Source organism: Ursus americanus, chromosome 9 (genome assembly GCF_024610735.1).
Source record: "Ursus americanus isolate L20-20 chromosome 9, mUrsAme1.1.p, whole genome shotgun sequence".
In the NCBI taxonomy this organism is placed as follows: Eukaryota; Metazoa; Chordata; class Mammalia; order Carnivora; family Ursidae; genus Ursus; species Ursus americanus.
In genome coordinates this window covers 79,517,148-79,541,836 of record NC_142135.1, presented here as the reverse complement: position 1 = coordinate 79,541,836, position 24,689 = coordinate 79,517,148, and the positions used below count along the sequence as shown (strand labels likewise).

Sequence of the window (24,689 nt, the reverse complement as noted above, 5' to 3'; positions counted from 1 at the left end):
TGCAATTCAATACTTAATGAAATATTTCCTATATATTATATACACAAAAAGAATTTGCCATGAAGACACTTTGAACAGTGTTATTCAAAAGGGAAAGACGGGGCGCCTGGGTGGCGCAGTCGTTAAGTGACTGCCTTCGGCTCAGGGCATGATCCCGGCATTCTGGAATCGAGCCCCACATCAGGCTCCTCCACTAGGAGCCTGCTTCTTCCTCTCCCACTCCCCCTGCTTGTGTTCCCTCTCTCGCTGGCTGGCTGTCTCTCTGTCAAATAAATAAATAAAATCTTTAAAAAAAGGGGGGAGGGACTTTTCTTCCTGCCCAAAATGAAATATTAATTCAGCTATATACTCATGCGACCTTGGAGAGCAATAGCCAATACATCCTATCAATTTATTAAAGGTCGGTTTTTTTCCATGTTATGTTTTATTCAATTATATAAACTTTTTTAGGTCATTCATCACAGTGACATGTAGACACTTTTTAAATTGCACTGTTTAAAGTATAAGCGCAGTGTCAACAGAGGTTTAGGGTGTGGTGTTCTCATTTCTGAAACCTGTGGCCTCCACCCTCAGTCTTTCTTGGCTGCACTGAGGGCAGAGTGCTGGTGGCTGGTCCTTAGCAATGACTTCCACTCACACCAAACCTAGCCACATGGCCAAGCCAGTACTGGAGGGGTTACCAATGAGGAAGTTCCCTGAGGATTGCAGCCTCCTCTGTTGGCCTCCCCAGCCACCCCCTTAACCTACACACCTGGCAAGGAGGGGGGGGTAGGACCCAACCAGGCACAGCATAAATCTGAATGGAGGCCGAAGTCAACTCTCTCTCCTTAGGTGCTCAAAAGGCATTGCTGTCATTATGGGAATGATGTTGTGATTTGGGTGAGGGTATCAAGGTCATTTGGAATGACTAGTAAGGAAAAGCCTACCCTTTGAGGTAGGCCCTGAATGAAGAGGTGGAGCCAGTCGTGAAAAGCTCTGAGAGACACACTTTCTAGTCAAAGGCATCAACTATTACAGAGATAAGGATGAAGTTGGTACATTCAAGGAGCAGGAGAGAAGCTAGTGGGGTTGGGGTTTAGTGAACCCAGGGGCCATTACAGAAGATAAGCACAAGGGGAGGCAGGCAGCTTCATGCCAGGTATGATGGGAAGACTTTAAGGTTTTAAACATGGGATGGATATGATCTGATACTTACTTTGAAAAGGTTGTTTTGGCTGCTCTAGAGGAAATGGAATGTGGAGGCACAAGAGTACAGGAAACAAAAGAGAAGGCTGTGTCAGCAATCCAGACAGGTAAGACTGATGGCTGGACCAGAGTGCTAGTGAAGAAGTGTTAAAAACCTGAAAGGTTGGGATCTGTTTTAAAGATGGAGTGCATGTTACTTGCTGATGATTGGGTATAGGGTAGTAGAGGGGGAAGGGAAGATGACTGTGAGGTTATTGGTTTGATGGTTTTAAGTTACTGAGGTGGCGGGAACTTGGGAGGTTTAGCAGTGGGAGCCTAGAGTTCCAGTATGGCTTTGTTGAGATAGAAGTCTCATTAATCACTGAGCTGGAAAAATCAAATTTGATATGAACCTGCAGTGGAAGAGAGATCAGGACATGAGAGTCAGAGTAAGTAGTTTTCCAGTTTAGGGGGTAGGGAAGAACCACATTACTCAGCCACCAGAGGGTTCTGGCTTCAGCTCTGGCTAGAAGGAATGCCAGTCCTGGTCAACCATCCATGATCTTCACCACAGGCAGGAGTTATTTCCTTTATTTTTCACAAAAACACTGAAGATAAGTGACATCTAGTTATTAGAAGCAGAAATTAATGAAAGCAACTTCTTTTTAAAATTTTTTTATTTTTTATGTTAATTCCACTGTAGTTAATGTACTTGTTTGTTTCAGGTATACAGTAGCATGATTTAACAATTTCATATCTTACGCAGTGCTCATCAAGATAAGCTATTTTCCCCACCCCCACCCCCACCTCCTCTCTGGTAACCATCAGTTTGTTCTCTATAGTTAAGAGTCTGCCTTTTGGTTTGTCTCTCTCTTTTTTCCTTTGTTCATTTAATGAAAGCCACTTTTTAAAATTAAAGGGTTTTTCTCCCTTAATGTAATAGATAAACCAGTGGAACAGAAAAGACAGTCACAATTATAGAAATTTTGTAAATAATACACATATTTCAGAAAAGTGGGAAAAAATTAACCATTTCAGTAAATGGTGCAAGGACAACAGATGAGCCATCCGGGAAAAAAAAAAAAAATTGGATCTCAACCCCTTATCCCACACCAGGATAAATTCCAAATGGATCAAAGATTTAAATATAAAAGCTGAAACAATTCTAGAGGAAATCATGGGAGAATTATCTTGGAGCAAAAGTTTTTTCTGTGAGTTAACAATCCAAAAGAAAATATTAATAAATTCTATTAAATCTGCACAGTAAAGTCAAAAGTATCACAAACTGGACATATATTTGCAATCCATATGACAAGACCCATCTCTCTAATATGCAAAGTACCCACAGAAATAGAGAAAAAGCCAATAACCCAAAATAAAAATGAGCAAACATATGAACACACAGTTTATAGATAAAAATAAGCATATAAAAAGACGAATATGTCATAATGCAGAAATACAAATTTAAAAAACACTATTATCAAATTTTCAGAAATCCAAAACTTCAGTAACATTTGTTTGGTGAGGCTAAAGGGAAACAAGCACCCTCTCACATTGGTGGAGGGAGAATAAATTGTTACTACCCCCATAGAGAGGGCTTTGCTAGTATGCACATATAAATATGGGGGGCTGTGAATGTGTGCAGGTGTGTAAATTGTAAGCGCATTAATTCTTTGACCAGCACTTCCACCTCTTGTAATTTATCCTACAGGTTCACTTACATACATATGAAGTACAGGGTTATTCTCTGACTCATCGTTTGGGATAGCAAGCGTGGAAACAGCCTAAATGCTTAGCATTAGAGGATTAAACCTAAATTACAGTACATCCATATTATAGAATGCCATAGAGCTATCTATGCAGCTACAAAAAAGAAGAATGAGGAAGCATTCTATGAACTTATATAGAAAAATTTATGACATTGGGTCACCTGGGTGGCTCAGTCGGTTAAATATCCAACTCTTGATTTCGGCTCAGGTCATAATCTTGGAGTTGTGGGATTGAGCCCCACATTGGGCTCTGTGCTGGGTGTGGAGCCTGCTTGGGATTCTCTCTGTCCCTCTGACCCTTACCCCTCCCTAAAAAAAAAAAAGAAAGAAAAATTTATGACATTGGTTAAGTACAAAAAGCAAGGAGCAGATTTGAAATGTGCTATTTTCCTTGGAGAATATACATGGGGTGAGGAGGGGGAGAGAGGGAAATAGAGGGAGAGAGGGCGATAAGGAAAGAGAGAAAAACTGTGGAAGGATATGTAAAATACAAATTACAGTGAATATCTATGTAAACATATGGGAATTTGGAGAATGGAGGACAAGAATGGGAGGGAAACTTTCTGTCATATATTCCTGTAACACTTTAAAATTTTGAATTATATATATTATTTAGAAAAATTTTAGGACTCTTTATACACTAATGGTTATTGCTAATGGAATTTCTAAGCATTACAACTATTTTGGAGAGCAGTACATAACATATAGCAATAAAGATATACTCTTTGACCCAGTAATCCCTAGAAACTTAATTGATGAAAAACAAACAAAAACATTCATACACACACACACACACACACACACACACACTGTTCTTCATGGTAGGAGTGCCTTATAATCGGGGGGGGGGGGAGCAACCTAAATATCCAGTAAAAGGAGAATTATTTAATCATAACATGCTACATGATAGAATATTAATCTACTGTATAATGTAACTAAGAAGACCATGAGGAAATGTTCATTCGCCAGATATTTATTATGTGTCACACATTGTCCTGGGTGTTAGTGATACAAGATAAATAAGACCCAAAAAAAAAAAAAAAAACAACTCACAAAACTCTGTGCCAGGGCGCCTGGGTGGCTCAGTCGCTTAAGCCTCTGCCTTCAGCTCAGGTCATGATCCCAGGGTCCTAGGATCCAGCTTTATGTCATGCTGTCTGCTGGTTGGGGAGCCTGCTTCTCCTTCTCCCTCTGCCTGCTGCTCTGCCTGCTTGTGTGCTCTCTCTTTCCCTTTGTCAAATAAATAAAATCTTTTAAAACACACACACACACACACACACACACACACACACACACACACACACAATCTTTGTGCTAATTCAAAGATTTAAACATAAATTAATGGGACTTACAAATTGGGAAAGACTGGCAGCAGACAAAGGATGTAATATAAGAAAGTAACAGTGGTTATGGCTTTAAATAAAGTTGGATAAGGGGATAGTGAATGTTGAGTGGTTACTCTTTTTACCTGAGGATCAAGGAAAGCCTCACTGGGAGAAGGTAATATTGGAGAAAAATTCCAAAGGAGGTGAGAGAACAAACCATGCAGATGTCTGGGGGAAGAGTGTCCCAGGCAGAGAGGGTGAGTGGAAAAGGTTGCAAAGCAGGGGCATGCTTGACTTGTTTACAAAACAGCAGGGAGGCCAGTGTAGGTTTTCATACATTGTAAATGAAGATAGAAGGAATAGGGTCAGGGTTCTGGTCATGAGAAGATCTAGAACTTTGTTCTAGTTTTCTATAGCAAATTCTTCGGATTTTTCTCTACATGTGATAGGTGTCATACACTAGAAGTTTCTGAACAGAAGAGAAAGTAACTGTAAATGCCTGTGTGAAAAGCAAGAAGTCTAACTCATCTGTTTAGACAAACTAATGGATAAAAAGGTGGTGTACATTTGGAAATAGTTGAGAAGTGTAAAAGGCAGGACTCCATGAATAATTGGTTGTGGAAGGTGGAGGAAAAGGAAGAATCTAGAAGGATTCTAAGGTTTGGGCAACAAAATAAATGGTATCATTTAATGAGATGAGAAATTTAGGAGGGTGAACAGATTTGGAGAAAACTAGAAAAATTACTTTTAGTTTTGGATGTGCTGAGTTTGAGGTACCTGTGAGTTAACAAAATGTAGAAAAGGGGAAAACTGAAATGAACCCCATGGTGGTGTCAACTCATAGTTTTCTAAATAAATGAATGGATGAATAAACAGAAGTAAATGTGTATTGCTGTGTGTGTGTGTGTGTGTGTGTGTGTGTGTGTGTGTGTGTGTGTGTACACTCCCTAGCTCTGTCTACTAAGAGGTCCTGAGGCAGTGATACTCTGGTAGCAATGAGCAATTTAGCACCCAAATATTAGTTTTTAAATATCTGAAAGAAACCAGGGCTCCTTGGTGAAATCGCTGTTCCAGGTTTGGATGAGACAAAATATAAGATGAGCTTTGAACATTTCATTATGTCAGAAAGTAAGAACATTCTTAGAGAATGATGGAGACATCAAAAGAACTCAGGAGCTAGCTTGCAAGGGACTGCCACTAGCAAAATCTGGGACAATTTGAACATCGAAATAAATAATAGTTATGGATTGTAGGCCATAGTATAAGAATCCATGAGTCCACACTCATGTATAAAAATGAATGAATTAAAAATTTGATAAGGAATAGGATATTTACATTGTTTGAAAGTATCTCCCACACAGTATTTTTTAATTTCAGAAGGAAATAGCTGAGAAGCTTGGCAGACATCACCTTAATCAAGTAGTAAGTGAACACTGTTAGTAATGGGACAAATTGAGATAGTATGCCAACTATTTAGAAGAATATAGCATCAGTTTTGTGTTATTCTTACCAGTGATACATAAGCTGGATCTCATCATGACAAAACATCAGACAAACCCAAATTGAAGGATTGTGCACTACAAAATTACTGGCCTGTATCCTTCAAAAATGTTAAGGTCATGAAAGTCAAAGAAAGACTGAGAAACGCTTCCAGGTTGTAGAGGATTAAAGAGACATGACAACTTAATGTAATACGTGATTCTGAGTTATCTCCTTTTGCTACAAAGGACATGACTGGAACAATGGGTGAAGCATGAGTGGGGTCTGAGAATTATGTGTTTGTTTCCTCCCCTTGATGGTTGTACAGCAGTTATGTAAGAGAAAGTCCTTGTTTGTACAAACTTATTCCCAAATGATTGGGGGGGGGGGACATGCTTTGTACTGTATTTAGAACTTTTAGTAAATTTGAGATTGTTTTCAAAAACTTCTAAATTATCACAAGCGAATAAGAAGTGAATAAATGCAAATAAGCTAAGCCCATACTTTCTAGAAGGTTGGCAGGAAGAGGACAAAGCAGGCTACCTGCTGAAAGGAGACTGCTCTGAGCTTCGTGTGAAAGCTGGTGTTTGGAGAGTGAGCAGATGTAGGATAGACAGTAGTCATTGCAAAACAAAGACCTGGAGGCAGTGGGTGTCCTGGGTGCCCAGGTTAGGTGGGAAGTTGAGGATGAGTAAGAAGCTCAGTGGAATGTCAGCTGGTGTGGCATGTAGTCCTATGTACTGAGGTAGGTGGGCTGGAAATGGAACAAATTCATACATGAGAAGCTTCCTTCTCTCTGAGAAATATAGTTGTCTTCTAAAAATGACCCCTTGTCTGTTCTCAATACAGTAAACTGAATATGGTTTAGTCTTTGGAATTGAAATTACTTTATTATAAAATATCATAAAGCAATTTAATATTTTTCTCAGTGATATTGTTTCTAGAACAGGTATTCTTAGGGTTGCAGAAGAATTTAGAAAATCACCATTGATATTTCAGAAAAAAACCCAGTAAGCCTTATACGTTTGCCATTTGTGTAGGTAATCTGTGTCTTATTTGGTAGAGTCAGAGTAGATAGAATATGCACCTGTACTTCACAAACATAGATGATTTATAAGCCATTGCATTAGGTGGGACTGGTTTCTAGGCCAGTTAGCCTAGAGTGTGAAACCCTGATTCAGAAGCAAATCATCCAAGAATGATTAAACACTGTTCCCTGTTGTTTCAATAGGCCCAATACAGTAGTGCTGTTTACTCTCAGGTTCATATACTCTAGACTGGCTCCCACATTGGGAGTATAGAACCCTGAAGCTTATTCTCATTTCTCCTAAGAGTGCACATAACTGGTGCCATTTTAGATGCAATGGAGAGTTCTTATTCATTTCATGCAGTGCTACCTCAGAGTTTTAGGGTTCAGTTCCCTTGCAGAACCCTGGTTGAGAAAGGCTGTGATGACTCTTGCTTTGGCTGACATACTATTTGGTGATCCAGAGGAATCAGTGGGATACTATAAGTTACCTATGGCACTACGAAAACTATGCCCCTTGCATGGTTCCTTGTTTCTTACTCTATTCTCAGTCATGACCTTCGTCTCTAGGTTTCAGTGCTGAGTAGACATGGAAAAGTGAGAATACCAAGTGACCCCTCATTTGAGAGTGAGTTGGGGAATAAATTGAGAGAAAACAAAACCACAGTCTGCCCAGGGCTGCTGAGTTAATTTGGCACATTTTGAGTAATAAACTTTCTTAGCTCTTATTCCTCCCTCCCTCCTTTCCTGCATTTATTTTGTTCTAACTTAGTATTTCACTGGAATACTAACACTTCCTTTCCCATACCTATACTTTAGAACAATGTAGAAGTCTCCTTATGAATTACCTGAAGAAAGCATTTTAAGTACCTGAGAGTAGGAACTACATCTTATACCTTCTATCCCCAAAAAGCCTGAAAAAATACTTGTTGATTAATTCAACTTGGTATACCAAGCATATGTGGATCATCTGTAAAGCTCTGAGCTAAGAGTTGTGTTGGGCACATAGGGAATAAGAAATACAATCCCTGCCCTTGAGAAACTTCTAGGCATCTTTTCATATGTCTGTTGGCCATCTGTTTGTGTCTTTGGGGAAATGTCTGTTCATGTCTTCTGCCCATTTTTTAATTGGATTATTTGGGTTTTGAGTGTTAAGTTGTATTAGGTCTTTATATATTTTGGTTACTAACCCTTTACTGGGTATGTTATTTGCAAATATCTTCTCCCGTTCAGTAGGTTGCCTTTTATTTAGTTTTGTTGATTGTTTCCTTCACTGTGCAGAAGCTTTTTATTTTGATGCAGTCCCAATAGTTTATTTTTGCTTTTATTTACCTTGCTTCAGTAGACTTATCTAGAATAATGCCACTACAGCTGATGTCAGAGAAATTACTGCCTGTGTTCTCTTCTAGGATGTTTTTGGTTTCAGGTCTCACATTTAGGTCTTTAATCCATTTGGAGTTTATTTTTATGGACGATATAAGAAAGGGGTCTAGTTTAATTCTTTTGCATGTAGCTGTCTGGTTTTCCCAACACCATTTGTTGAAGAGACTTTTCCCACTGTATATTCTTTACCCCTTTGTCAAAGATTAATTGACCATATAATTGTGGATTAATTTCTGTATCATCAGGGAAACGCAACTTAAAACTACAATGAGGGGCGCCTGGGTGGCACAGCGGTTAAGCGTCTGCCTTCGGCTCAGGGCGTGATCCCGGCGTTGTGGGATCGAGCCCCACATCAGGCTCTTCCGCTATGAGCCTGTTTCTTCCTCTCCCACTCCCCCTGCTTGTGTTCCCTCTCTCGCTGGCTGTTCCTATCTCTGTCAAATAAATAAATAAAATCTTTAAAAAAAAAAAAAAAAGAGCACATTTAAAAAAAAAAAAAAAACTACAATGAGATATCACTTTAGACCTGTCAGAATGGCTAAAATCAAAAACCCAAAAACAATGAGTGTGAGTGAGGATACGGGGGAAAAGAACACTTGTGCACTGTTGGTGGGAATGCAAACTGGTGTGACCATTGTAGAAAACAGTATAAAGTTTCCTCAATAAGTTAAAAATAGAACTACCCTGTGATCCAGCAATTGCACTACTGGGTATTTACCCAAAAAATACAAAAAACGCTTATTCAAAGGGATACATGCACCCCTATGTTTTTAGCAGCATTATTTCAATAGTGAGATTATGAAAACAGCCCAAGTGTCCATCAGTAGATGAATGGATAAAGAAGAGGGGGTGTATATATATACACCATAGAATATTATTCAACCATAAAAAAGAATGAAATCTCAGGGTGCCTAGGTGGCTCAGTTTGGTTAGGTGTCTGTCTTGGGCTCAGGTCATAATCTCAGGATGCTAGGATTGAGCCCTGCATCAGGCTCCTTGCTCGGCAGGGAGCCTGCTTCTCCCTCTCCCTCTGCCTGCTGCTCCCCCTGCTTGTGCTCGCTCGCTCTTGCTCTCTCTCTCACTCTATCCATCAAATAAATAAATAAAAATGTTTTTTTTTTAAAGAATGAAATCTTTCCATTTGCAAGGACATGGGTGGAGCTCAAGAGTATCATGCTAAGCAGGAAACAAACTGAGAGCTTCAGAGGGGAGGGGGGTGGGGGAATGGGATAGGCTGGTGATGGGTAGTAAGGAGGGCACGTATTGTTTGGTGCACTGGGTGTTATACGCAACTAATGAATCATCAAACTTTACATCAAAAACCAGGAATGTACTGTGTGGTGACTAACATAATATAATAAAAAATATTATTATTAAAAAATAATGCCATATTATAAAACAATTAAATTGTATTTTCCCATTAAAAAAAGTATTATGCTAAGCAAAATAAGGCAGAGAAAGACAAATACTATATAATTTCACTCATACGGAATTTAAGAAACAAAGCAAATGAGCAAAGGAAAGAAAAAAAGAGAGAAACCAAGAAACAGGCTCTTAACTATAGAGAACAAACTGATGGTTACCAGAAGGGAGGTGGGGGGGTGGGTGAATTAGATGATGGAGATTAAGAGTACACTTATCATGATGAACCCTGAGTAATGTACAGAATTACTGAATCACTATATTGTATACCTGAAACTAATACAACATTGTATTTTAACTATACTGGAATTAAAAATTAAAAACTTAATGGAAAAAGGGAAAATAAAGAAACTTCCAGACAAAAAGTAGAGAAAAAAGATCTATTCAAGTATCTTTAAAAAAGAGTAGAATGTGGTAAGAACTAAAATAAAGGCAACCCCCCCCCAAAAGAAAACCACTGTGATTACAAAGAAAAAGGAAGAATTGTTCTCACTATTGGAATGAGAGACATCTCCATGGAATTAGAATTTGATTTTGAAAATGAACATACTTAGACGAGTGGAAGTGACAAGGAATATCAGATTATTTTAGAGGGACTAATGGGAGCCAAGACTCAGATGGGGAAATGGTTGTAGGAACTTGATCTTCTTAGACTTACACACGTGTCGAGACATGTAGAAGTCATTAGGATACCTTTGAAGGTCGTGATTAGTTCAGTGACATGATTAACTCTGTCCCTTAAGGGGGGGTTAGAAAAAAGGAAGAATGAGCTTAGGAAGCTTTTTTGGGCAACAAAGTCACAAGCAAAACAATATAATGATAACAGGAATGAGAAGGAAGAATGATATTAAAAAGATAAATATGAAGGTAAAATGGATAAGCTGTAGCAACTGGATGTGAAAAAAGGAAGTAAAGAGTGCTCTCAGGTTTTGAAACAGTGACTGAGAATGGTAGGGGCCACTTTACACAAAGAGGTAATGCGTAGGAGGAAGAATAAGTTTGGATCAGAAGGCATAGAGCTTTGGGAGTCCTCTGAATGATGATGGTAAAGTAATGGAACTGGATGAAATAAGATAATGGCCAGTGACATTTGCTCTGTATTCATTGGACCTAAATAAATACAGCAGCAAGTTTAGTCTGTGTACTTTAGGGAGTATAGATACATTTGTACAACTCTTTGCCAATGATAGACTCTAAAACTCTAATTAAATCCTCTATTCGGCAGGGTTGAAACTTTTCTTTTTCCCTTCCCTCCCTTCCCCTTCCTACATGCAAAAGAATTAAGTTGACCCTTTCCTCACACCATACAGAAGAATAAACTCAAAATGGATCATTGACTTAAACATAAGAACGAAAAACTATAAAACTCTCAGAAAACATAGAAATATAGCTTCATAACCTTATATTAGGCAGTGGTTTCTTATATATGACACCAAAAGCATACACAACAAAAGAAAAATTCATAAATGGGATTTCATCAAAATTAAAAACTTCTGTGCTTCAAAGGACATCACCAAGAAAATAAAAAGACAAACCCAGGGGATGGGAGAAATTTTTTGCAAATCACATATGTGATAGGAGACTTGTATCCAGAATATATATATGAAGAGCTAATACAACTGAACATAAAAAGATAACCCGAATAAAAACTGGTCAAAGGATTTGAATAGACATTTCTCCAAAGAAGATATACAGATGTCCAAGAAGTACATGATGACCAGTATCATTAGTCATTAGGGAAATGCAAACCAAATCCCACAGTGGGATACTACTTCACACCCACTAGTATGGCTATAATAAAAATGGCAGACAATAATATCCGTGAGGGGTAGAGAAATTGGAACCCTCATACTCAGCTAGTGGGGTGTGAAATGGTGCAGCCACCTTGTAAAACAGTTTGGCAGTTCCTCAAAAAATCAAATATAGAAGACAAGGGAGGAACAATACTTAACAAATCAGTTCTGTGTAGTATATCATTTAACTAATGGATCATCTGTGGTGCTTTCCTGAAGTGTCATGTGATTGTTGAGGGTCTGGGTGCAGAGTGGAACCATGACAAAATGGATCCAGTTAGAGCCCCCATTAATTTTGATCATTCCATTCTTTGTCCATCCTTCTTCTCTTTGCTTTCTCATTCTTATACCTCACAACCCTAGAGACACTGCCACATACACCACAAAAGCAAACATCCCCCAATGACCTTAGTCCCATTGCTCCAGTCACTCACAGGTGGGAATTCAGGCAAATGTCCACAGAGGTCGCAGATAACATACATATAGTTCTATTATATCCCATATATTACCCCATCATATCCTAAGGAAGACATTTTCTCTTAGAGATTTTCATTTTAGTATATATTTTTTTAAATCTTGTATTAATCTGCCTGCATCTTTTTCTTGGGTAAGGACAACACAGGATTGGCCCTTTTGCGTCTACGATGTTGTTCACAACTTTTCTTAATAAGCCTAGTACAATCTTAAGGACAGGGTTGCTGTGTGCTGAGGGTCAGACAGTAGCTCTTAGCCTTGCCTATCTTAGGTACTTACGTTGTGCATTTTTTATTAGTATACCATGTTTTATTTGTCCCTGATATCTTTGGAGTTTTCCTGAGAAATGGATCAGTAATGTAGCATCAACTTACTAAAATACATTTTAAGCCTTTTAAAAAAAAAGTTAAACATAGAATTACTATATGACCTAACAGTTCCATTCCTAGATATGTAGCCATGAGAATTGAAAACATTATCCACGTAACTTCTACACAGATGTTCCTAGCACCATTGTTTCATAAATGGAAAACAGTGGAAATAACCCCAAAATGGAATATTCACCAATAAAAATGAATGATGTACAATGTGAATGAACCTTGAAATCATTATGCTAAGTGAATGAAACCAGACACAAAAGGCCACATATTGCATGATTCCATTCATGTGAAGTATCCAAAATAGGCAAATCCATAGAGACAGAAAGTAGATTAGTTGTCTCCAGGTACTTGGGAGAGGAAGATGAGGAGGTTACTTTAGTAGAGTGAGATTTCCTTCTGGGGTGATGAAAATATTCTGGAATAAGAGTGTTGATGGTTGCAGAACATTGTGAATGTACTTAATGCCACTGAATTGCACATTAAAATGGTTAAAATGGTAAATAGTATGTGTATTTTGCCACTTACTGTTTTTATTAACTGGGTGAATTTTATGGCGTGTAAATTATGTCTCAAAGCTGCTAAAAAATAAAAGGCACAGTAATTTGGGTTAATCACCCAGAAACTGTGATGAGGGGAAAAATCCAGTCCCAAAGGTCATATACTAGATGATTCTGTTTTTATAACAGTTTGAAATGGCAGAATTTTGGGAATGAAGGACAGATTAATAACATCAGATGTTGGGGAGATGGTGGGAAGTGGGTTATAAAAAATAAATAAAATATATATACATTTTTATATAAATATATATTTATATAAATATATAAATTTAATCATGTACTTATCTATAGTATCTCCTCTAAGTAAAAAAAAAAGTTTGTTAAACTCTTATGTTAAAAATAAAAAGAGTAGTGGTGCCTGGCTGGAAAAAAAAAAAAGACAGCTTAAGGGATTCTTGTAGTGATGAAACTGTTCACTTTTTGGACTGTGGTGCTGAATATGGGATCCTACACAGGCGGTAAAACTTTATAGCACTGAATACACGCATGAACACATGCACACTAGCACAAGTAAGATTTGGTGGATTGTATCAATGTCAGTATCCTAGCTGTGATATTGTACCATTATCTGCTAATATAATAGTACACTAGTGGGGGAAACTGAGCAAGTGTACATACGAGCTCCATAGCATATCTTACAATTGCATGTGAATCCACAAGTACCTCCATAAAAATTTCAGTTAATAAAAATGTGTAAGAATAACTCTATATCTTTGAAAATTTGTTCTGTGGGCAAACTTCTACTAACATATAAAATGTACTCTTCTTACTCTTCTTGTCTTGGCCCAGTTATAGTCTTATTTCCACGAGCAATACCCAAAATCAAAGTTTAGAATGGACCGAACTTACAGCAGGTTTTGTTTTGGTTTGACTTGGTTTGATTCAGTAATGCAATATTTTCCAAAAATAAATAGGATGCCTGAGTGAAGAAAAGGTTTTTCTCAGGCTTTTTTGGCATCTTTTAGTTAAGTCACTTTTAGCAAAGAAAGATTTGTTATTCCTTCCTGTTCACTGATACTATAAAGTTAATATGTCACACTTTTATTTTATCAAAGAGAAAATATGATTTTTTAAAATGAATAAAAACCACATTTCTGTGCAGTAGAAATCATCCTGTTAACATCTCCTCATGTTACAAAGATAAACAACAGGATTAACTGTTTACTTTAGGAGTGCAGTCTGGTTGTTTTTCAGGAGAAGAACACAATGTCCTGCTGTATCTGGTTTCCCGTCTGCTGAGCGGGTTGGTGGAGCTGGGGAAAGGCCCTCCACCCACTCAGCCCTCTGCTGTCTCTCTCTCCTGCTTTTCTTCCTCTTCCCTCCCTCTTTTCTGTGACTCTTCCTTCCCCCTGTTCATATCCAAACTCTCTTCTCTTCTCCCCCTTTTATCTCCCCCTTTCCTTTCTCTTGCTTCCCCCCCCCCACTTTGTCCTCAAATTTCTTCCATTCCTTCCTTAAAACGGAGGCTTAGTAAGAAATTATAATGTGGAGAGAAAGAACCTTGTTGATCTTTAGAGGCTGCTTAAGTTGACACTGACCTAGAAGAAAGCGGCCGGACTGACTCTGATTCCGGGAATTCTTGGTGGACTGCTAAGAACTGCTCCCATAACCCGGGTAAACATCCCACATGTTCACGTAATCTCCCCTCTCAGTGTACACGCGCACGCACACACACACACACACACACACAGGCACACACAGGCACACACTGTTTCTTTTTCTTCTCTTGTGTTTCTATGAAACTGAGCCAGTGAGTGAAAGGAAGGGGGAAATTGAATATTTTTCAAAAGTTGGGGAGGAACATTTGAAACTTCAAAGAGGAATTAAATTAGAGTCTCACTGAAACTCCCCCTACAGATCAACAGTTTTGTTTTCCTTATTCCTTGTGCTTTGTTCTCATTTTTGCAGATTAAGAATACATGAATTTTTAGAATTCTTAAATTAATTCTTTAATTAGCATGATCTGCCATTAAGCTGGTAAGAGAAAGAAAAAAACATTCTTAAAGACAAATATTAACTCCATAATGGACTTTTATACTTCCAACATGATATGAATGTGATTGAACAGTGAACCTCTTATCTGTATTATTTTATGCTGCTGGGAATGTACTGTGGAATGTAGTTTCATTTGGCACCAGTTTTAGTCAGTTCTTCCAACATGGTCTGGGCCTCACCCTCATGGCTCAGAAACTCATGGAATCAAAGTCCTCCCGAATGACTCCTCATGGCTGAAACAGGAGATTGTTGAACTACTTTTTGACTGCTATCTTATTTTCCCCCCACTGGGAGGGGTGGGGTGTCTCTGGCTGGGAGCAGGGGCTAGCCTGAAGACCCTCAGTATTTTCACGATTGTTTCTTGCTTCACCCAGAGTAGAGCTTTACCTTCCAAAGAGAGGTGCAGTAGCTGGATGACAAGGGGAGTGTCACAAGGCCATTTACGGGTTGGTTTCATGTGTGGCAATGCCATTTCTGTGTGGCATAGGGTGACTTTGTGCTGTTATCAAGCACTTTTCTCTAAGCCCCTTCACCAAGATGCACATACCTGCTTACAGACTTAGGAGAGGGGCCGCCTGATTAGAGAATAATCTTATCCATTAACTGCATTTGTAATAATAAATTTGCCTAGTGGGTGAAGGAAATCAAGATTTTGAGCACAGATTCAGTGCAAGCTTCTAGTAGGTGGGAAGCAGACTTAAACTAATCTGGATTATACAGGTGCATAGCCAGGCGCTCACATCCATCAACAGCAGAGCTCAAAACAGAGCCCCTCTTTTGCAGACTTGCCTCTCCCCTGCACCACATGCTTAAAATCATGAAAATAAGAGGAGGGATCTTATGTGGATGAGGGTCTACATTTTAGACATGGGTGGAACATTGATTTTAAATAAGTGGCATTCACTTGCCAGATCTTTATTCCAAGAATTTTGAACGTCAAAGTTTTTCATGGAACAAATACAGTTCTGAGGCTCTTATTCAAACCACTAACATCCTACTTCCTCCCCGTGAGACATTTTCTCTCCGCATTTCTAAGTTAATCACTTTTAAAAATAGTGGTGTCCCTCTCACGCTAGGCATAGGGTACCTACCAGCAGTGCTCAGTGCCAGGTGGAGAATGAAAAGTCACCCAGGGCCTGAGGCTTAGCTTGCCCATCACTGGCAGCACAGATTCGGTATTACTACATGTGCACATTAGTCTTGTCCAGTGGGTATTCTATAGCAGGAAAGCAAAGGGTATACTCAACTGCCTCCCAAAGCAGAAACTCAGTTTTATTAACACTGACCCATCACATAACTTTAAAATGTCAAATCTCGTGGGGCACCTGGGTGGCTCAAATGGTGAACGTTTGGTTTCAGCTTAGGTCATGATCTCAGAGTCGTGAGATCAAGGCCTGCATCAGGGTCCACGCTAAGCACAGAGTCTGCTCCCCTCTCAAGTCAGCCTCCACATGGCCAGCATCATATGGCCTTTACCCCCAGCCACTGTCAGGCATCACTGTGCCAGCCATGTCCAACCACGTGATTCCAACAGAATGATGTCTCTCTTTCCTTCCCCCAACCCAGTCCTTTCCTTCCCATCCCATTTTCTCCTTTCTTTACAAATGCTTATCAACATTTTAATTTTATTATAAATGTAACTTTAATTTTAAATTAAGAATAATCCACTGAAAAAAAGATTACTGCATCAAAATCACCAAATATTAGTCTTTACCTTATTATCATTTTCATATCTTCCTTCCTTCCTCCCTCCTTCCCTCCCTCCCTTTTCTTTATTTCTTTCCCTTTCTTTTCTTTTTCTTTTCTTTCTTTTCTTCTTCTCATTTCTTTTCTTTTCTTTTCTTTCTCCTTCCTTCCTTCCTTCCTTCCTTCCTTCCTTCCTTCCTTCCTCTTTCTTCCTTCCCTCTCTCCCTCCCTCCCTCCCTCTCTCCCTCCCTCTACCCCCCTCTCTTATTTTCTAGACTTCTTTCAATTTCTTAAACATATAAAAGCTCTTTCCCATCACAGGATTTTGTATATGCTGTGTTCTCTGTTTTAAGTCCTTTTCTCTCAACCTTTTGCATGATTGACTTGTCCCTCTTCAAGACTCAGCTTAGGGGCACCTGGGTGGCTCAGTTGGTTAGGCTCCTGCCTTCGGCTCAGGTCATGATCCCTGGGATCGAGCCCCACATCAGGCTCCCTGCTCAGCAAAAAGCCAGGGCACTGTTTTAGTGTACAGTGAAAAACGCATAAGTGCCATTGTTATTAAGAATCTTATGATGTTTATATCATGGCTCTGTGGACCTCTGTGGCTCACTGCATCTACTGTACTTCTTTTGTCTGACTTGGTAATTTTGTACTTGACTCCATTATTGTGTTCAAGCAAATCAAGAGATCTTTGAGGAAAAAGGGACAACTCACACTTAAGTCTACAAATTCAGAATGGGTAGTTTCCAGAGACCCTCAAAACTTGTAAATAATGGCTAAAGAGCCATTATGTTTTCTTACACAGCACGTGCTAAATATCCAGAGGGTCATTATTTTTAATGGAAGTACATTGAAGATAAAAATGGAAGACTAGCTTCTGGAATAGCAGAGTGAAGACACAGTGGATTCTCTCCCTAATAAACATTTTAACTGGAGAAAGCTTAAAAATACTAATCATTTAAAGCCTCAGGAAATTTTCCTAAAGGCATACAGTAAATGGAGAAACATTCCATCAAGAGAATCAAGCGAATCTACTGTATTTCAGGAAGAACAAGGAGTCTGTGGCCCTTGAGCCATGACCTACCCCCCCAACCCAGTTTGTCTTATGAAGACTATTGTGGGGCACTTACTCCAGGATTGCAGTCAAGAAGATGTCTCCTCTCCCCTCAACACACAGTCTAGGGTGCAGTTTCACTGCAGGAGATCTCCTAGCCCATGTTGCAGCTCTGCCCCAAGTGTGGTAGGCTAAGAATACTAGCCCAATTGTTCTACCCCAATTCACTCATAGGCTAGAAGCACCGTACCAGAGAGGCACCCCCAGACGAGTACCACCCAGCACCCACTCTAGAGCAGAGGTGTAACCTCCAGTTCTATGAGTGACTCAGAAGCTTTGCCCAGAGGAAGACAGGTTATAAGGAAGAAGGGTTTTCAGGCAGTTTAAGAGTGCTGACTTTATTTGGAACACAGTACAATTCCGTGCCCAAGGGCGTTTTTGAAAATAATGGGGATCTTGGTGAAGAGCAATTCCAAGAGTACCTGTAGCTCTGTGATACTATATCAACAAGGAAACGGCCGACCAATCAGAAGTTTAACAGAGAGCATCAGGGAAAAGACAGAGCCAAGAAGAACCCTCCTAGTATCACAGTAAAACTTTCAGAGTCAAGAAGAGTGTGCTTGCTGGAGGAGATAATGCTAAGTGAAATAAGTCAAGAAGACAAAGACAAATATCATATGGTTTCTCTCATCTATGGAACATAAGAACTAGGAAGATCGGTAGGAGAAAGAGATAAAGAAAGGGGGGGTAATCAGAAGGGGGAATGAAGCATGAAAGACTATGGACTCTGAGAAACAAACTGAGGGCTTCAGAGGGGAGGGGGTGGGGGAATGGGATAGGCTGGTGATGGGTAGTACGGAGGGCACATATTGCATGGTGCACTGGGTGTTATACGCAACTAATGAATCATCGAACTTTACATCAAAAACCAGGGATGTACCGTATGGAGACTAACATAATATAATAAAAAAATATTAAAAAAAAAAAAAGAAGGGTGTGCTTGGTTGGCTTCATCCACTCAGGAACAGTCAGAGCAACCCACAGGGAAGATTTGGGATGCAAGCCTCAGACACTGCAGTCCTCAGCACCACCTCCAGCCACACTAGATGAACAATAAGCTACTCTGACCCAGGAGCAACTCCTAAGAAGCCAGACTTTAAAATAAATGACACACATCCCTGGCAGTCTGGCAGGCCCAAAGCCATACCCTCACATGAGTGATTAAAGAGGGGGATTATAAGCCCTGCCTGATGGAGAGGGATGATAGCAACCCCCAAGGTATATACATCCAATGGCAAAGAGTAAAAATCTAACTTCCAAGGGGTTTTAAGCATAAGCTTTCACCAAAAAGTGGCTTATGGTGACCTAGGGGCATGTGAAAAGATTAAAAACAAACAAACAAAAAAAAAAAAATGGGGACAGGAGCATTAGATACTGAAGCCTGCAGGAATAAGTAGTTCAGACAAGTCCGTAAACAACTGAATAAACTACCATGCAAATAACAACAGCATCAACCCCTGGGGTAGAGGAGGAATCCATATCTAGAGTTGCCACAATATATTATCAAAAATGCTTGGATATCAAAAGAAAATTACAAAATTGGTGAAGAAACAGGGAAGGGTGACCCATACACAAGGGGAAAAGAGTGCAGGCAATTGAAGGGGCCCAGATGCTGGACTTAGCAGACAAAAATTTCAAAGTAGCCATTATAAAGAGAATTCAAGGCATTCCTATTCAGAGAATTCAAGGAAACCATGTCTCAGAAATTAAAGGGTGGTATGATGACAGTGTCTAATCAAATGGAGAATATCAATGAAAAGATACAAACTATAAAAGAGAGCCGAATGGGAATTCTGGAGTTAGAAAGTATAACTAAAATGAAAAATTCACTAGCTCGGCTCAACAGTAGACTTCAGGTGACAGAAGAAAGAACATGAATCCAGAGTAATTGAGCTTGCACAATCTAAAGGAGAGAGGAAAAAAAAAATGATGAGTGCTCACTTTGCTATCACTTATACTAAAATTGGAATGATACAGAAATTAGTATAGCTCCTGCACAAGGGTGACACACAAATTTGTGAAGCATTACATATTTTGAAGACTTTCATCTAATTTAAAATTCTTCCCCAAAAGAGAATGGTAATTTAAATAGGATGTTAAAACTTAATCTCAAATTTACTACCACAGAGTGTTTTAGAGATTAAAAGGTTTGTGAAGACTTTTAAATAACTCAATCCTTATGAAGAATTAGAGCACACCAAAATAAGTCATTTCTGTATTATTATAGAAATCTCCCAAATGGCAAATATCCTAAGGAGGAAAATAAAGGAATGAAGAAAATGAAACAGAACCTCATGGAAATGTGGGACATCATTAAGTGCACCAACATACATGTAATGGGTGTGCCAGAAAGTCAGGGGAATTGGGAGGAGGGTGCAGAAAAAATATCAGAAGAAAAAAAAATGCAGAAGAAATAGTGGCTGAAACGTTTCAAATTTGACTGGTGAACTTTACTCATCTGAGAAGTTTAAGAGCTTCAAGTAGGATAAACCTAAGGGATCCATACCCAGACATATCATAGTCAAAATGTTGAAAACCCAAGGTAAAGAGAAAACCTTGAAAGCAACAAGTGGAAAGTGACTTATATAATAAGAGAACCCAGTAAGAAAAGAGCATAGACATAATGGAGGCCAGACGCGATGGAACAATATTCAGAATTTCAAAAGAAACAAATAACTGGCATCACACTGCTTTTTGGTCTTTAAATCCTGAGGTTAAGTCAGTAGGATTGAACATTAATTGTTTTTTTTTTAATTTTTTTTATTATATTATGTTAGTCACCATACAGTACATCCCTGGTTTCCGATGTAAAGTTCGATGACTCATTACTTGCTTATAACACCCAGTGCACCATGCAATACATGCCCTCCTTACTACCCATCACCAGTCCATCCCATTCCCCCACCCCCCTCCCCTCTGAAGCCTTCAGTTTGTTCATCACAAAACGAACATTGTTTTATCTTAGGCTACTCATCCCCTCAATTTTGGTAGAACCAAAGGCTCCAGTTGTTCATTTTGACCTGATTATAAGCCACAGAACCCTAATTTTTAAATAATTCTTTTTCATTCACAAAGTTATGAGAAATAACATATGAGCTACAACATATTAACTAATGTCATACATATATGTGGAAATGTTTAGTTGTTTAAGATAGATGGCATATTCTTCTGGGTACCATGTGCTAAATATTGCTTATGCACAATGAGCAGACCTCAAACCATATATATGTTCATCAGGTGACTAGTCAGGCATTTCCTGGTATTCTAGGGTATAAAATATATTTGCAAGAAGAATTGAACACAGATTAATAATTATATGTGATTTTGATACATTTTTCTCCATAGATCTAGTAAAGTATATTTTAGAAAAAATATTGTGAGCAGCATTTTGATAATAGTGATGATTTTCAAGGAATACCTATTAACATTTTAGTATTTGATAAAACATAATTTGAAAATATTTTTAAATGGACTGTTACTTCTTGTTCACTTTCGCTGTCACTTTGTATTTACTGTTCTTTGAAAGGTTTCAACCAATTATGAGGTATTGAGAGTTTTGGTTTCTCTTATTCTTATGCCTTTACACTGTGCTGTCCTATAGGGTGGCCACTAGCCACAGGTGGTTATTTACATTTAAATTAATTAAGAATAAATAAAAATCTAAAATTCACTTCCTTACATTAGCCACAAATGAAGCACTCAGCAGCTCTATGTGGCTAGTGGCTACCACATTAGACTACACTTGATGTAGAACATTCCATCAGCACAGAGAGTTCTCTTAGACCACATGCTTCTTTTGACTTACTGCTAACTGCAGCAGTATGTAGATCAGTTTCACCTGTACTTGAAATATGATAGAGGTTTAGCTCTGGAAATTATGTTGATTATTTACCATTTTTGTACATTTAAAGAGATATTTATATCAAATATGTTTATGCATTCATTTTATTTTATTGATTTTTAAAGTTCAATTTTTAAAAAAGATATATTTATTTGAGAAAGAGAGAGCATGTGCGTGTGTGTGTGTGTGAGAGAGAGAGAGATAGAGAGAGAAAGAGAGAGCAGGGGGAGGGGCAGGGGGAGAGGGAAACAAGCAGACTCTCCACTGAGTGGGGAGGCTGATACAGGGCTTGATCCCAGGACCCTAAGATCATGACCTGAGCCAAAATCAAGAGTTGAACCTTTAACCAACTGAGCCACCCAGGCACCCATACATATTCATTTTATTTTTTGAATTTTATTTAATGCTGTACAGTCTTGGGTACAATACCAAATCTTTCTGATCTTCTGTCTTTTTTGTGTTAAGTAAGGATAGTAATAGCCAGCCTAGTTCTTAGTGGCCTTTCGAGGGTAAGACAATGCAAATAGTAGAGAGCCTGGCACTAACTAACTGCCATCAAGATGATGAATTTCTAACCCACATACATTTAAGAAATTGTTATTTTAATCTTCTGATTTGTAGGATAAATACTGCAATAACTGATCAGGGAAGCAGACAAAAAAGTAAAGAAAGAGAATATTTGAAAAACACTCTTAAATGACTTGACTTATAGATCATGTACAAAGCCCTCTACTTAACAACTAAACCATATGCATTCTTCTCATTTGACCCTTTCATAAAAATTGATTATCTGCTAGACCATAAAACAATTTTCTACAGATTTAAAGGAATCATTATTAGAAAGCACATTCTCTTACCTTAGTGCAATTAATTTAAAAATATGTATTTTAAATCCTTATAGAAAAAAATTTAAATACTGCCAAATAACATATGGATTAAAAACGAAACAATAATGGAAAATTTAAATTCCTAAAACTGATAAATAATAAAAATACTAAATATCAAAATTTACATGATATCATTAATTTGATATTTATAAGAAATTTTGTAGTCTAAACAACTCACTTTAGAAAGAAGGAAGGCTCAAAATTAATGAGCTAAGCCTCTAATATAAGAAACAGTTAAAAATAGAATAAATACAAAGAAAATACAAAGGAGATTATAAATGTAAGAGTAGAAATTAATGGCATAAAGGAACAGTAAATAAACAAAGCCCAGAGTTGGTTCTTTGAAATGTTAAGTAATTCTACGGTAAAATTCATAAAGAAAAAGAGAAGATATAAATAAATAATAGTATTGGCACAAAAAATAAACACATAGATCAATGAAACAATAGAAAACCCAGAAATAAATCCACAGTTATATGGTCAGTTAGTCTTCAGTGAATTAGGAAAGAATATACAATGAGAAAAAGACGATCTTCAACAGATGGTGTTGGGGAATCTGGACAGCTACATGCAAAAGAATTAAACTAGACCTCTTCTTACACTATACACAAAAATAAATTCAAAATGGATGAAATATATGAAACCTGAAACAAAAAAAAAAGAATGTGAAACCTGAAACCAAAAAAAAATCCTAGAAAAGAACATGGGCAATTTTTCTGAAATCAGCTATAACAACATTTTTCTAGATATGTCTCCTGAGGCAAGGGAAATAAAAGCAAAACTATTGGGAATACACCAAAATAAAAAGCTTCTGCACAGTGAAGGAAACATCAACAAAGCTAAAAGGTAACCTACTGAATGGGAGAAGATATTTGTAAATGATATATCTAATAAAGGGTTAATATCCAAAATATATAAAGAATCAACACAACTCAATACCCAAAAAACAAATAATGCAATTAAAAAATGGGAGAAGACAGGAACAGAAATTTCTCCAAAGACAAACAGATGGCCAATAGACATATGAAAAGATGCTCAACATCACTGATCATCGGGAAAATGCAAATCAAAACTACAGTGAGATATCACCTCACACCTGTCAGAATGGCTAAAATAAAAAAGCCGAGAAACAAGTGTTGGCGAGGATGTGGAGAAAAAGGAACTATCATGCACTGTTGGTGGGAATGCACACTGGTACAGCCACTGTGGAAAACAGTATGGAATTTCATTAAAAGGTTAAAAATAGAGCTACCCTATGATCCAGTAATCACACTACTGGGTATTTACCCCAGAAATACAAAAACACTAATTCAAAGGGATACATGGACTCCTATGTTTTTTGCAACATTATTTACAATACCCAAATTATGGAAGCAGCTCAAGTGTCCATCAGTAGGTGAATGGATAAAGATATGCAAACACACACACACACAGTGGAATATTATTCAGCCATAAAAAAGAAAGAACTCTTTTGTTCATCATTTGCAACAACGTGCCTGGAGCTAGAGAATATTATGTAAGCGAAATAAGGCAGAGAAAGACAAATACCATATTATTTCACTTGTATGTGTAATTTCAGTAACGAAACAAATGAGCAAAGGAAAAAAAAGAGAGCGAGAAACCAAGAAACAGACTCTTAACTATAGAGAACTGATGGTTACCAGAGGGTAGGTGGATGGGGAGATGGGTTAAATAGGTGGTGGGGATTAAGGAGTGTCCTTGTGATGAGCTCCAGTGTTGTAAGAATTGTTGAATCACTAATTATACACCTGAAACTAATATAACACTGTATGTTAACTATACTGGAATTAAAATAAAAACTTAACAAAAATATACATATATACTACAAATCTTAATAAATTAATAAATTAATTAAAAATGTAGACCAAATGGACAAATCCCTAGGAAAATATATCTTAACCAAATGTCTCAATTAAAAATTAGAAAGCCCAAATAGCCCAATTATCATTAGAGAAATTGAGTTGATAGTTAAAAATCTTCCCAGAAAAACACTAGATTCAATTCATTTTATTACTAAATTATTTCAAAACTTTCGAAAAGCAGGTCGTTCAAATCTTATAAAGATTTTTCAAAGAAAAAAGAATCCATGTCAACTGATTGTATGAAACTACTATAAATAGTCTTGATAGAAGAAGTAATACCCAGTGCTCCATGCAATATGTGCCCATCACTGGCCTATCCCTGGGTGTTATACACAAACAATGAATCATGGAACACTACATCAAAAACTAAGGATGTACTGTATGGTGACTAACGTAACATAATAAAAAATTTTAAAAAAACTAAAAAAAAATTAAATCTAGTTTGAAAAATTAAAATTAAAGGTCATTATCACTCATGAACATAGAAAACTCCTAAACAAAATATAGCAA

At 37.9% G+C, this 24,689-nt stretch overlaps 1 protein-coding gene and 1 non-coding gene across 5 annotated transcripts in view; both read left to right on the top strand.

Annotated features, from left to right (window-relative positions):
• The window catches only part of SPIDR (scaffold protein involved in DNA repair), a 486,766-nt gene that overhangs the window by 377,060 nt on the left and 85,017 nt on the right, over positions 1-24,689 (top strand). The window lies entirely within an intron of this gene.
• LOC123786848 (U6 spliceosomal RNA) lies at positions 19,502-19,605 on the top strand. The gene has a single exon (XR_006778069.1). It is a non-coding gene; the product is annotated as a U6 spliceosomal RNA (small nuclear RNA).